Below are 15,672 nucleotides of genomic sequence, written 5' to 3' on the forward strand. Positions count from 1 at the left end.
AGTGGAGAGAGCTAGGGGACCAGCAGCCTCAGGGTCTCTCTACTACACATGCTCACTGGCCTCCCTCTTAAACTCTCTCATACCGTGGATGGTGGGAAAAGGACCAAGGCCTATAGCTGTTACTCAATATTGGAATGACTTTGTGAAAACTGTCCGTTCTACTCACTCTATTTCTATGGGCCATATAGCGGTCATTGTTCTATTGGATCTCAGACCCTCTCTGCAGCTGTATCCCGCTGCAATGCTGCAGCCATGGCGACAGAAGGAGCGAGGGATGAGGAGCGAGGGATGAGGAGTGAGGGATGAGGAGCGAGGCAAGAGCTCAGGAGACAACGGAGAGATAAACACCTCATTCATTGATCTACACTCTCCTCCGCTCACTTTAGTTTCACTCCCTCCATCATCCTCACACACCTTCGCTCACGATAGTTTCACTCCCTCCATCATCCTCACACTCCTTCGCTCACGATAGTTTCACTCCCTCCATCATCCTCACACACCTTCGCTCACTTTAGTTTCACTCCCTGCATCGTTCTCACAGATCTTCGCTCACTTTAGTTTCACTCCCTGTATCGTTCTCACACACCTTCGCTCACTATAGTTTCACTCCCTCCATCATCCTCACACTCCTCCGCTCACTTTAGTTTCACTCCCTCCATCATCCTCACACACCTTCGCTCACTATAGTTTCACTCCCTCCATCATCCTCACACACCTCCGTTCACTTTAGTTTCACTCCCTCCATCATCCTCACACTCCTTCGCTCACTATAGTTTCACTCCCTCCATCATCCTCACACACCTTCGCTCACTATAGTTTCACTCCCTCCATCATCCTCACACTCCTTCGCTCACTATAGTTTCACTCCCTCCATCATCCTCACACACCTTCGCTGACTATAGTTTCACTCCCTCCATCATCCTCACACACCTTCGCTCACTACAGTTTCACTCCCTCCATCATCCTTACACACCTTCCCTCACTATAGTTTCACTCCCTCCATCATCCTCACACTCCTCCGCTCACTATAGTTTCACTCCCTCCACCGTTCTTACACTCCTCTGCTCACTATAGTTTCACTCCCTCCACCATCCTCACACACCTTCGCTCACTATAGTTTCACTCCCTCCATCATCCTCACACTCCTTCGCTCACTATAGTTTCACTCCCTCCATCATCCTCACACACCTTCGCTGACTATAGTTTCACTCCCTCCATCATCCTCACACAACTTCGCTCACTACAGTTTCACTCCCTCCATCATCCTCACACACCTTCCCTCACTATAGTTTCACTCCCTCCATCATCCTCACACTCCTCCGCTCACTATAGTTTCACTCCCTCCACCGTTCTCACACTCCTCTGCTCACTTTAGTTTCACTCCCTCCATCATCCTCACACTCCTCCGCTCACTATAGTTTCACTCCCTCCACCATCTGCTCACTTTACACCTTCCACCATCTCATAGTTTCACTATAGTTTCACTCCCTCCATCATCCTCACACTCCTTCGCTCACTTTAGTTTCACTCCCTCCATCATCGTCACACTCCTCCGCTCACTATAGTTTCACTCTCTCCATCATCCTCACACTCCTCCGCTCACTATAGTTTCACTCCCTCCACCATCAGCTCACTTTAGTTTCACTCCCTCCATCATCCTCACACACCTTCACTCACGATAGTTTCACTCCCTCCATCATCCTCACACTCCTTCGCTCACGATAGTTTCACTCCCTCCATCATCCTCACACACCTTCGCTCACTTTAGTTTCACTCCCTGCATCGTTCTCACAGACCTTCGCTCACTTTAGTTTCACTCCCTGCATCGTTCTTACACACCTTCGCTCACTACAGTTTCACTCCCTCCATCATCCTCACACTCCTCCGCTCACTTTAGTTTCACTCCCTCCATCATCCTCACACACCTTCGCTCACTATAGTTTCACTCCCTCCATCATCCTCACACACCTTCGCTCACTTTAGTTTCACTCCCTGCATCGTTCTCACAGACCTTCGCTCACTTTAGTTTCACTCCCTGCATCATTCTCACACACCTTCGCTCACTATAGTTTCACTCCCTCCATCATCCTCACACACCTCCGCTCACTTTAGTTTCACTCCCTCCACCATCCTCACACTCCTTCGCTCACTATAGTTTCACTCCCTCCATCATCCTCACACACCTTCGCTCACTATAGTTTCACTCCCTCCACCATCCTCACACACCTTCGCTCACTATAGTTTCACTCCCTCCATCATCCTCACACTCCTTCGCTCACTATAGTTTCAGTCCCTCCATCATCCTCACACACTTTCTCTCACTATAGTTTCACTCCCTCCATCATCCTCACACACCTTCCCTCACTATAGTTTCACTCCCTCCATCATCCTCACACTCCTCCGCTCACTATAGTTTCACTCCCTCCACCGTTCTCACACTCCTCTGCTCACTTTAGTTTCACTCCCTCCACCATCCTCACACTCCTCTGCTCACTTTAGTTTCACTCCCTCCACCATCCTCACACTCCTCCGCTCACTTTAGTTTCACTCCCTCCATCATCCTCACACTCCTCCGATCACTATAGTTTCACTCCCTCCACCGTTCTCACACTCCTCTGCTCACTTTAGTTTCACTCCCTCCACCATCCTCACACTCCTCTGCTCACTTTAGTTTCACTCCCTCCACCATCCTCACACTCCTCCGCTCACTTTAGTTTCACTTCCTCCATCATCATCACACTCCTCCACTCACTATAGTTTCACTCCCTCATCATCCTCACATTCCTCCGCTCACTTTAGTTTCACTCCCTCCATCATCATCACACTCCTCCGCTCACTTTAGTTTCACTCCCTCCATCATCCTCACACACCTTCGCTCACGATAGTTTCACTCCCTCCATCATCCTCACACTCCTTCGCTCACGATAGTTTCACTCCCTCCATCATCCTCACACACCTTCACTCACTTTAGTTTCACTCCCTGCATCGTTCTCACAGACCTTCGCTCACTTTAGTTTCACTCCCTGCATCGTTCTCACACACCTTCGCTCACTATAGTTTCACTCCCTCCATCATCCTCACACTCCTCCGCTCACTTTAGTTTCACTTCCTCCATCATCCTCACACACCTTCGCTCACTATAGTTTCACTCCCTCCATCATCCTCACACACCTTCGCTCACTTTAGTTTCACTCCCTGCATCGTTCTCACAGACCTTCGCTCACTTTAGTTTCACTCCCTCCATCATCCTCACACACCTTCGCTCACTATAGTTTCACTCCCTCCACCATCCTCACACTCCTTCGCTCACTATAGTTTCACTCCCTCCATCATCCTCACACTCCTTCACTCACTATAGTTTCACTCCCTCCATCATCCTCACACTCCTTCGCTCACTATAGTTTCACTCCCTCCATCATCCTCACACACCTCCGCTCACTTTAGTTTCACTCCCTCCACCATCCTCACACTCCTCTGCTCACTTTAGTTTCACTCCCTCCACCATCCTCACACTCCTCCGCTCACTTTAGTTTCACTCCCTCCATCATCCTCACACACCTTCCCTCACTATAGTTTCACTCCCTCCATCATCCTCACACTCCTCCGCTCACTATAGTTTCACTCCCTCCATCATCTCACACTCCTCCGCTCACTTTAGTTTCTCATCATCCTCTCCTCTGCTCACTTTAGTTTCAGTCCCTCCATCATCCTCACACTCCTCCGCTCACTTTAGTTTCACTCCCTCCATCATCCTCACACACCTTCCCTCACTATAGTTTCACTCCCTCCATCATCCTCACACCCTCCGCTCACTATAGTTTCACTCCTCCATCATCCTCACACACCTCCGCTCACTTTAGTTTCACTCCCTCCATCATCCTCACACTCCTCCCTCACTATAGTTTCACTCCCTCCATCATCCTCACACTCCTCCGCTCACTTTAGTTTCACTCCCTCCATCATCCTCAAACTCCTTCCCTCACTATAGTTTCACTCCATCATCCTCACACTCCATCATCCTCACATCCTCACACTCCTCCGCTCACTATAGTTTCACTCCCTCCATCATCCTCACACTCCTCCGCTCACTTCAGTTTCACTCCCTCCATCATCCTCACACACCTTCCGCTCACTATAGTTTCACTCCCTCCATCATCCTCACACTCCTCCGCTCACTATAGTTTCACTCCTCCATCATCCTCACACACCTTCGCTCACTATAGTTTCACTCCCTCCATCATCCTCACACACCTCACTTCAGTTTCTCCTCCATCATCCTCACACTCCTCCCTCACTATAGTTTCACTCCCTCCATCATCCTCACACTCCTCCGCTCACTATAGTTTCATCATCCTCACACTCCTCCGCTCACTTTAGTTTCACTCCCTCCATCATCCTCACACACCTTCGCTCACTATAGTTTCACTCCTCCATCATCCACACACCTTCGCTCACTTTAGTTTCACTCCCTCCATCATCCTCACACCTTCGCTCACTTTAGTTTCACTCCCTCCATCGTCTCACACACCTTCGCTCACTATAGTTTCACTCCCTCCATCATCTCACACACCTCCGCTCACTTTAGTTTCACTCCCTCCACCATCCTCACACTCCTTCGCTCACTATAGTTTCACTCCCTCCATCATCCTCACACACCTTCGCTCACTATAGTTTCACTCCCTCCACCATCCTCACACACCTTCGCTCACTATAGTTTCACTCCCTCCATCATCCTCACACTCCTTCGCTCACTATAGTTTCACTCCCTCCATCATCCTCACACACCTTCTCTCACTATAGTTTCACTCCCTCCATCATCCTCACACACCTTCCCTAACTATAGTTTCACTCCCTCCATCATCCTCACACTCCTCCGCTCACTATAGTTTCACTCCCTCCACCGTTCTCACACTCCTCTGCTCACTTTAGTTTCCCTCCCTCCACCATCCTCACACTCCTCTGCTCACTTTAGTTTCACTCCCTCCACCATCCTCACACTCCTCCGCTCACTTTAGTTTCACTCCTCCATCATCCTCACACTCCTCCGATCACTATAGTTTCACTCCCTCCACCGTTCTCACACTCCTCTGCTCACTTTAGTTTCACTCCTCCACCATCCTCACACTCCTCTGCTCACTTTAGTTTCACTCCCTCCACCATCCTCACACTCCTCCGCTCACTTTAGTTTCACTCCCTCCATCATCATCACACTCCTCCACTCACTATAGTTTCACTCCCTCATCATCCTCACACTCCTCTGCTCACTTTAGTTTCACTCCCTCCACCATCCTCACACTCCTCCGCTCACTTTAGTTTCACTCCCTCCATCATCATCACACTCCTCCACTCACTATAGTTTCACTCCTCATCATCCTCACACTCCTCCGCTCACTTTAGTTTCACTCCCTCCATCATCCTCACACACCTTCGCTCACTTTAGTTTCACTCCCTGCATCGTTCTCACAGACCTTCGCTCACTTTAGGGTCACTCCCTGCATCGTTCTCACACACCTTCGCTCACTATAGTTTCACTCCCTCCATCATCCTCACACACCTTCGCTCACTTTAGTTTCACTCCCTGCATCGTTCTCACAGACCTTCGCTCACTTTAGTTTCACTCCCTCCATCATCCTCACACACCTTCGCTCACTTTAGTTTCACTCCCTCCATCATCCTCACACACCTTCGCTCACTTTAGTTTCACTCCCTCCATCATCCTCACACACCTTCGCTCACTATAGTTTCACTCCCTCCATCATCCTCACACTCCTTCGCTCACTATAGTTTCACTCCCTCCATCATCATCACACTCCTTCACTCACTATAGTTTCACTCCCTCCATCATCCTCACACACCTCCGCTCACTTTAGTTTCACTCCCTCCACCATCCTCACACTCCTCTGCTCACTTTAGTTTCACTCCCTCCACCATCCTCACACTCCTCCGCTCACTTTAGTTTCACTCCCTCCATCATCCTCACACACCTCCGCTCACTATAGTTTCACTCCCTCCACCATCCTCACACACCTTCCTCACTATAGTTTCACTCCTCCATCATCCTCACACTCCTCCGCTCACTATAGTTTCACTCCCTCCACCGTTCTCACACTCCTCTGCTCACTTTAGTTTCACTCCCTCCACCATCCTCACACACCTCCGCTCACTTTAGTTTCACTCCCTCCATCATCCTCACACACCTTCCTCACTATAGTTTCACTCCCTCCATCATCCTCACACTCCTCCGCTCACTACAGTTTCAGTCCCTCCATCATCCTCACACTCCTCCGCTCACTTTAGTTTCACTCCCTCCATCATCCTCACACTCCTCCGCTCACTATAGTTTCACTCCCTCCACCATCTCACACTCCTCCGCTCACTTTAGTTTCACTCCCTCCATCAACGTCACACTCCTCCGCTCACTATAGTTTCACTCCCTCCATCATCCTCACACACCTTCGCTCACTTTAGTTTCACTCCCTGCATCGTTCTCACACACCTTCGCTCACTATAGTTTCACTCCCTCCATCATCCTCACACACCTCCGCTCACTTTAGTTTCACTCCTCCACCATCCTCACACTCCTTCGCTCACTATAGTTTCACTCCCTCCATCATCCTCACACACCTTCGCTCACTATAGTTTCACTCCTCCACCATCCTCACACACCTTCGCTCACTATAGTTTCACTCCCTCCATCATCCTCACACTCCTTCGCTCACTATAGTTTCACTCCTCCATCATCCTCACACACCTTCTCTCACTATAGTTTCACTCCCTCCATCATCCTCACACACCTTCCCTAACTATAGTTTCACTCCCTCCATCATCTCACACTCCTCCGCTCACTATAGTTTCACTCCCTCCACCGTTCTCACACACCTCTGCTCACTTTAGTTTCCTCCCTCCACCATCCTCACACTCCTCTGCTCACTTTAGTTTCACTCCTCCACCATCCTCACACTCCTCCGCTCACTTTAGTTTCACTCCTCCATCATCCTCACACTCCTCCGATCACTATAGTTTCACTCCCTCCACCGTTCTCACACTCCTCTGCTCACTTTAGTTTCACTCCCTCCACCATCCTCACACTCCTCTGCTCACTTTAGTTTCACTCCCTCCACCATCCTCACACTCCTCCGCTCACTTTAGTTTCACTCCCTCCATCATCACACACTCCTCCACTCACTATAGTTTCACTCCTCCATCATCCTCACACACTCCTCTGCTCACTTTAGTTTCACTCCTCCACCATCTCACACTCCTCCGCTCACTTTAGTTTCACTCCCTCCATCATCATCACACTCCTCCACTCACTATAGTTTCACTCCTCATCATCCTCACACTCCTCCGCTCACTTTAGTTTCACTCCCTCCATCATCCTCACACACCTTCGCTCACTTTAGTTTCACTCCCTGCATCGTTTCACGCCACTTTAGTTTCACTCCTCCATCATCCTCACACACCTTCGCTCACTTTAGTTTCACTCCCTCCATCGTTCTCACACTCCTTCGCTCACTTTAGTTTCACTCCTCCATCATCTCACACACCTTCGCTCACTATAGTTTCACTCCTCCATCATCCTCACACTCCTTCGCTCACTATAGTTTCACTCCCTCCATCATCATCACACTCCTTCACTCACTATAGTTTCACTCCCTCCATCATCCTCACACACCTCCGCTCACTTTAGTTTCACTCCTCCACCATCCTCACACTCCTCCGCTCACTTTAGTTTCACTCTCCATCCATCATCACACCCTCCGCTCACTACAGTTTCAGTCCCTCCATCATCCTCACACTCCTCCGCTCACTTTAGTTTCACTCCTCCATCATCTTCACACTCCTTCGCTCACTATAGTTTCACTCCCTCCATCATCCTCACACCCTTCTCTCACTATAGTTTCACTCCCTCCATCATCCTCACACACCTTCGCTCACTTCAGTTTCACTCCCTCCATCATCCTCACACACCTTCCTCACTATAGTTTCACTCCCTCCATCATCCTCACACTCCTCCGCTCACTATAGTTTCACTCCTCCACCATCATCACACTCCTCTGCTCACTATAGTTTCACTCCTCCATCATCCTCACACTCCTCCGCTCACTTTAGTTTCACTCCCTCCATCATCCTCACACACCTTCGCTCACTATAGTTTCACTCCCTCCATCATCCTCACACACCTTCGCTCACTTTAGTTTCACTCCTGCATCGTTCTCACACACCTTCGCTCACTATAGTTTCACTCCCTCCATCATCCTCACACACCTCCGCTCACTTTAGTTTCACTCCTCCACCATCCTCACACACTCCTTCGCTCACTATAGTTTCACTCCTCCATCATCCTCACACACCTTCGCTCACTATAGTTTCACTCCTCCACCATCCTCACACACCTTCGCTCACTATAGTTTCACTCCTCCATCATCCTCACACTCCTTCGCTCACTATAGTTTCACTCCCTCCATCATCCTCACACACCTTCTCTCACTATAGTTTCACTCCCTCCATCATCCTCACACACCTTCCCTAACTATAGTTTCACTCTCCATCATCCTCACACTCCTCCGCTCACTATAGTTTCACTCCCTCCACCGTTCTCACACTCCTCTGCTCACTTTAGTTTCCCTCCCTCCACCATCCTCACACTCCTCTGCTCACTTTAGTTTCACTCCCTCCACCATCCTCACACTCCTCCGCTCACTTTAGTTTCACTCCCTCCATCATCCTCACACTCCTCCGATCACTATAGTTTCACTCCCTCCACCGTTCTCACACTCCTCTGCTCACTTTAGTTTCACTCCCTCCACCATCCTCACACTCCTCTGCTCACTTTAGTTTCACTCCCTCCACCATCCTCACACTCCTCCGCTCACTTTAGTTTCACTCCCTCCATCATCATCACACTCCTCCACTCACTATAGTTTCACTCCCTCATCATCCTCACACTCCTCTGCTCACTTTAGTTTCACTCCCTCCACCATCCTCACACTCCTCCGCTCACTTTAGTTTCACTCCCTCCATCATCATCACACTCCTCCACTCACTATAGTTTCACTCCCTCCATCATCCTCACACTCCTCCGCTCACTTTAGTTTCACTCCCTCCATCATCCTCACACACCTTCGCTCACTTTAGTTTCACTCCTGCATCGTTCTCACAGACCTTCGCTCACTTTAGGTCACTCCCTGCATCGTTCTCACACACCTTCGCTCACTATAGTTTCACTCCCTCCATCATCCTCACACACCTTCGCTCACTTTAGTTTCACTCCCTGCATCGTTCTCACAGACCTTCGCTCACTTTAGTTTCACTCCCTCCATCATCCTCACACACCTTCGCTCACTTTAGTTTCACTCCTGCATCGTTCTCACAGACCTTCGCTCACTTTAGTTTCACTCCCTCCATCATCCTCACACACCTTCGCTCACTATAGTTTCACTCCCTCCATCATCCTCCACTCCTTCGCTCACTATAGTTTCACTCCCTCCATCATCATCACACTCCTTCACTCACTATAGTTTCACTCCCTCCATCATCCTCACACACCTCCGCTCACTTTAGTTTCACTCCCTCCACCATCCTCACACTCCTCTGCTCACTTTAGTTTCACTCCCTCCACCATCTCACACTCCTCCGCTCACTTTAGTTTCACTCCCTCCATCATCCTCACACACCTCCGCTCACTATAGTTTCACTCCTCCACCATCTCACACACCTTCCCTCACTATAGTTTCACTCCCTCCATCATCCTCACACTCCTCCGCTCACTATAGTTTCACTCCCTCCACCGTTCTCACACTCCTCTGCTCACTTTAGTTTCACTCCTCCACCATCCTCACACTCCTCCGCTCACTTTAGTTTCACTCCCTCCATCATCCTCACACACCTTCCCTCACTATAGTTTCACTCCCTCCATCATCCTCACACTCCTCCGCTCACTACAGTTTCAGTCCCTCCATCATCCTCACACTCCTCCGCTCACTTTAGTTTCACTCCTCCATCATCTCACACTCCTCCGCTCACTATAGTTTCACTCCCTCCACCATCCTCACACTCCTCCGCTCACTTTAGTTTCACTCCTCCATCAACGTCACACTCCTCCGCTCACTATAGTTTCACTCCCTCCATCATCCTCACACACCTTCGCTCACTTTAGTTTCACTCCCTGCATCGTTTCACACACCTTCGCTCACTATAGTTTCACTCCCTCCATCATCCTCACACACCTCCGCTCACTTTAGTTTCACTCCCTCCACCATCCTCACACTCCTTCGCTCACTATAGTTTCACTCCCTCCATCATCCTCACACACCTTCGCTCACTATAGTTTCACTCCTCCACCATCCTAACACACCTTCGCTCACTATAGTTTCACTCCCTCCATCATCCTCACACCTTCGCTCACTATAGTTTCACTCCCTCCATCATCCTCACACACCTTCTCTCACTATAGTTTCACTCCCTCCATCATCCTCACACACCTTCCCTAACTATAGTTTCACTCCCTCCATCATCCTCACACTCCTCCGCTCACTATAGTTTCACTCCCTCCACCGTTCTCACACTCCTGCTCACTTTAGTTTCCCTCCCTCCACCATCCTCACACTCCTCTGCTCACTTTAGTTTCACTCCCTCCACCATCCTCACACTCCTCCGCTCACTTTAGTTTCACTCCTCCATCATCCTCACACTCCTCCGATCACTATAGTTTCACTCCTCCACCGTTCTCACACTCCTCTGCTCACTTTAGTTTCACTCCTCCACCATCCTCACACTCCTCTGCTCTCACTTTAGTTTCACTCCCTCCACCATCCTCACACTCCTCCGCTCACTTTAGTTTCACTCCTCCATCATCATCACACTCCTCCACTCACTATAGTTTCACTCCCTCATCATCCTCACACTCCTCTGCTCACTTTAGTTTCACTCCCTCCACCATCCTCACACTCCTCCGCTCACTTTAGTTTCACTCCCTCCATCATCATCACACTCCTCCACTCACTATAGTTTCACTCCCTCATCATCCTCACACTCCTCCGCTCACTTTAGTTTCACTCCTCCATCATCCTCACACACCTTCGCTCACTTTAGTTTCACTCCCTGCATCGTTCTCACAGACCTTCGCTCACTTTAGGGTCACTCCCTGCATCGTTCTCACACACCTTCGCTCACTATAGTTTCACTCCCTCCATCATCCTCACACACCTTCGCTCACTTTAGTTTCACTCCTGCATCGTTCTCACAGACCTTCGCTCACTTTAGTTTCACTCCCTCCATCATCCTCACACACCTTCGCTCACTTTAGTTTCACTCCCTGCATCGTTCTCACAGACCTTCGCTCACTTTAGTTTCACTCCCTCCATCATCCTCACACACCTTCGCTCACTATAGTTTCACTCCCTCCATCATCCTCACACTCCTTCGCTCACTATAGTTTCACTCCCTCCATCATCATCACACTCCTTCACTCACTATAGTTTCACTCCCTCCATCATCCTCACACACCTCCGCTCACTTTAGTTTCACTCCCTCCACCATCCTCACACTCCTCTGCTCACTTTAGTTTCACTCCCTCCACCATCCTCACACTCCTCCGCTCACTTTAGTTTCACTCCCTCCATCATCCTCACACCCTCCGCTCACTATAGTTTCACTCCCTCCACCATCCTCACACACCTTCCCTCACTATAGTTTCACTCCCTCATCATCCTCACACTCCTCCGCTCACTATAGTTTCACTCCCTCCACCTTCTCACACTCCTCTGCTCACTTTAGTTTCACTCCCTCCACCATCCTCACACTCCTCCGCTCACTTTAGTTTCACTCCCTCCATCATCCTCACACACCTTCCCTCACTATAGTTTCACTCCCTCCATCATCCTCACACTCCTCCGCTCACTACAGTTTCAGTCCCTCCATCATCCTCACACTCCTCCGCTCACTTTAGTTTCACTCCCTCCATCATCATCACACTCCTCCACTCACTATAGTTTCACTCCCTCATCATCCTCACACTCCTCTGCTCACTTTAGTTTCACTCCCTCCACCATCCTCACACTCCTCCGCTCACTTTAGTTTCACTCCCTCCATCATCATCACACTCCTCCACTCACTATAGTTTCACTCCCTCATCATCCTCACACTCCTCCGCTCACTTTAGTTTCACTCCCTCCATCATCCTCACACACCTTCGCTCACTTTAGTTTCACTCCTGCATCGTTCTCACAGACCTTCGCTCACTTTAGGTCACTCCCTGCATCGTTCTCACACACCTTCGCTCACTATAGTTTCACTCCCTCCATCATCCTCACACACCTTCGCTCACTTTAGTTTCACTCCCTGCATCGTTCTCACAGACCTTCGCTCACTTTAGTTTCACTCCCTCCATCATCCTCACACACCTTCGCTCACTTTAGTTTCACTCCTGCATCGTTCTCACAGACCTTCGCTCACTTTAGTTTCACTCCCTCCATCATCCTCACACACTCTTCGCTCACTATAGTTTCACTCCCTCCATCATCCTCACACTCCTTCGCTCACTATAGTTTCACTCCCTCCATCATCATCACACTCCTTCACTCACTATAGTTTCACTCCCTCCATCATCCTCACACACCTCCGCTCACTTTAGTTTCACTCCCTCCACCATCCTCACACTCCTCTGCTCACTTTAGTTTCACTCCCTCCACCATCCTCACACTCCTCCGCTCACTTTAGTTTCACTCCCTCCATCATCCTCACACACCTCCGCTCACTATAGTTTCACTCCCTCCACCATCCTCACACACCTTCCCTCACTATAGTTTCACTCCCTCCATCATCCTCACACTCCCTCCGCTCACTATAGTTTCACTCCCTCCACCGTTCTCACACTCCTCTGCTCACTTTAGTTTCACTCCCTCCACCATCCTCACACTCCTCCGCTCACTTTAGTTTCACTCCCTCCATCATCCTCACACACCTTCCCTCACTATAGTTTCACTCCCTCCATCATCCTCACTCCTCCGCTCACTACAGTTTCAGTCCCTCCATCATCCTCACACTCCTCCGCTCACTTTAGTTTCACTCCCTCCATCATCCTCACACTCCTCCGCTCACTATAGTTTCACTCCCTCCACCATCCTCACACTCCTCCGCTCACTTTAGTTTCACTCCCTCCATCAACGTCACACTCCTCCGCTCACTATAGTTTCACTCCCTCCATCATCCTCACACCTTCGCTCACTTTAGTTTCACTCCCTGCATCGTTCTCACACACCTTCGCTCACTATAGTTTCACTCCCTCCATCATCCTCACACACCTCCGCTCACTTTAGTTTCACTCCCTCCACCATCCTCACACTCCTTCGCTCACTATAGTTTCACTCCCTCCATCATCCTCACACACCTTCGCTCACTATAGTTTCACTCCCTCCACCATCCTAACACACCTTCGCTCACTATAGTTTCACTCCCTCCATCATCCTCACACTCCTTCGCTCACTATAGTTTCACTCCCTCCATCATCCTCACACACCTTCTCTCACTATAGTTTCACTCCCTCCATCATCCTCACACACCTTCCCTACCTATAGTTTCACTCCCTCCATCATCCTCACACTCCTCCGCTCACTATAGTTTCACTCCCTCCACCGTTCTCACACTCCTCTGCTCACTTTAGTTTCCCTCCCTCCACCATCCTCACACTCCTCTGCTCACTTTAGTTTCACTCCCTCCACCATCCTCACACTCCTCCGCTCACTTTAGTTTCACTCCCTCCATCATCCTCACACTCCTCCGATCACTATAGTTTCACTCCCTCCACCGTTCTCACACTCCTCTGCTCACTTTAGTTTCACTCCCTCCACCATCCTCACACTCCTCTGCTCACTTTAGTTTCACTCCCTCCACATCATCCTCACACTCCTCCACTCACTATAGTTTCACTCCCTCATCATCCTCACACTCCTCTGCTCACTTTAGTTTCACTCCCTCCACCATCCTCACACTCCTCCGCTCACTTTAGTTTCACTCCCTCCATCATCATCACACTCCTCCACTCACTATAGTTTCACTCCCTCATCATCCTCACACTCCTCCGCTCACTTTAGTTTCACTCCCTCCATCATCCTCACACACCTTCGCTCACTTTAGTTTCACTCCCTGCATCGTTCTCACAGACCTTCGCTCACTTTAGGGTCACTCCCTGCATCCTTCTCACACACCTTCGCTCACTATAGTTTCACTCCCTCCATCATCCTCACACACCTTCGCTCACTTTAGTTTCACTCCCTGCATCGTTCTCACAGACCTTCGCTCACTTTAGTTTCACTCCCTCCATCATCCTCACACACCTTCGCTCACTTTAGTTTCACTCCCTGCATCGTTCTCACAGACCTTCGCTCACTTTAGTTTCACTCCCTCCATCATCCTCACACACCTTCGCTCACTATAGTTTCACTCCCTCCATCATCCTCACACTCCTTCGCTCACTATAGTTTCACTCCCTCCATCATCATCACACTCCTTCACTCACTATAGTTTCACTCCCTCCATCATCCTCACACCCTCCGCTCACTTTAGTTTCACTCCCTCCACCATCCTCACACTCCTCTGCTCACTTTAGTTTCACTCCCTCCACCATCCTCACACTCCTCCGCTCACTTTAGTTTCACTCCCTCCATCATCCTCACACACCTCCGCTCACTATAGTTTCACTCCCTCCACCATCCTCACACACCTTCCCTCACTATAGTTTCACTCCCTCCATCATCCTCACACTCCTCCGCTTACTATAGTTTCACTCCCTCCACCGTTCTCACACTCCTCTGCTCACTTTAGTTTCACTCCCTCCACCATCCTCACACTCCTCCGCTCACTTTAGTTTCACTCCCTCCATCATCCTCACACCCTTCCCTCACTATAGTTTCACTCCCTCCATCATCCTCACACTCCTCCGCTCACTACAGTTTCAGTCCCTCCATCATCCTCACACTCCTCCGCTCACTTTAGTTTCACTCCTCCATCATCCTCACACTCCTCCGCTCACTATAGTTTCACTCCCTCCACCATCCTCACACTCCTCCGCTCACTTTAGTTTCACTCCCTCCATCAACGTCACACTCCTCCGCTCACTATAGTTTCACTCCCTCCATCATCCTCACACTCCTCCGCTCACTTTAGTTTCACTCCTCCATCATCCTCACACACCTTCGCTCACTATAGTTTCACTCCCTCCATCATCCTCACACCTTCGCTCACTTTAGTTTCACTCCCTCATCGTTCTCACACACCTTCGCTCACTATAGTTTCACTCCCTCCATCATCCTCACACACCTCCGCTCACTTTAGTTTCACTCCCTCCACCATCCTCACACTCCTTCGCTCACTATAGTTTCACTCCCTCCATCATCCTCACACACCTTCGCTCACTATAGTTTCACTCCCTCCACCATCCTCACACACCTTCGCTCACTATAGTTTCACTCCCTCCATCATCCTCACACTCCTTCGCTCACTATAGTTTCACTCCTCCATCATCCTCACACACTTCTCTCACTATAGTTTCACTCCCTCCATCATCCTCACACCTTCCCTAACTATAGTTTCACTCCCTCCATCATCCTCACACTCCTCCGCTCACTATAGTTTCACTCCCTCCACCGTTCTCACACTCCTCTGCTCACTTTA

The 15,672-nt window shown here is 49.8% G+C and overlaps 1 protein-coding gene across 1 annotated transcript in view; it reads right to left on the reverse strand.

The window, feature by feature from the left end:
* Positions 1 to 15,672, reverse strand: part of LOC115115811 (testican-1-like) — a 476,771-nt gene that overhangs the window by 274,884 nt on the left and 186,215 nt on the right. The gene's annotated exons all lie outside the window — the stretch shown is intronic.

Source organism: Oncorhynchus nerka, linkage group LG5, assembly GCF_034236695.1.
Source record: "Oncorhynchus nerka isolate Pitt River linkage group LG5, Oner_Uvic_2.0, whole genome shotgun sequence".
Taxonomy (NCBI): domain Eukaryota; kingdom Metazoa; phylum Chordata; class Actinopteri; order Salmoniformes; family Salmonidae; genus Oncorhynchus; species Oncorhynchus nerka.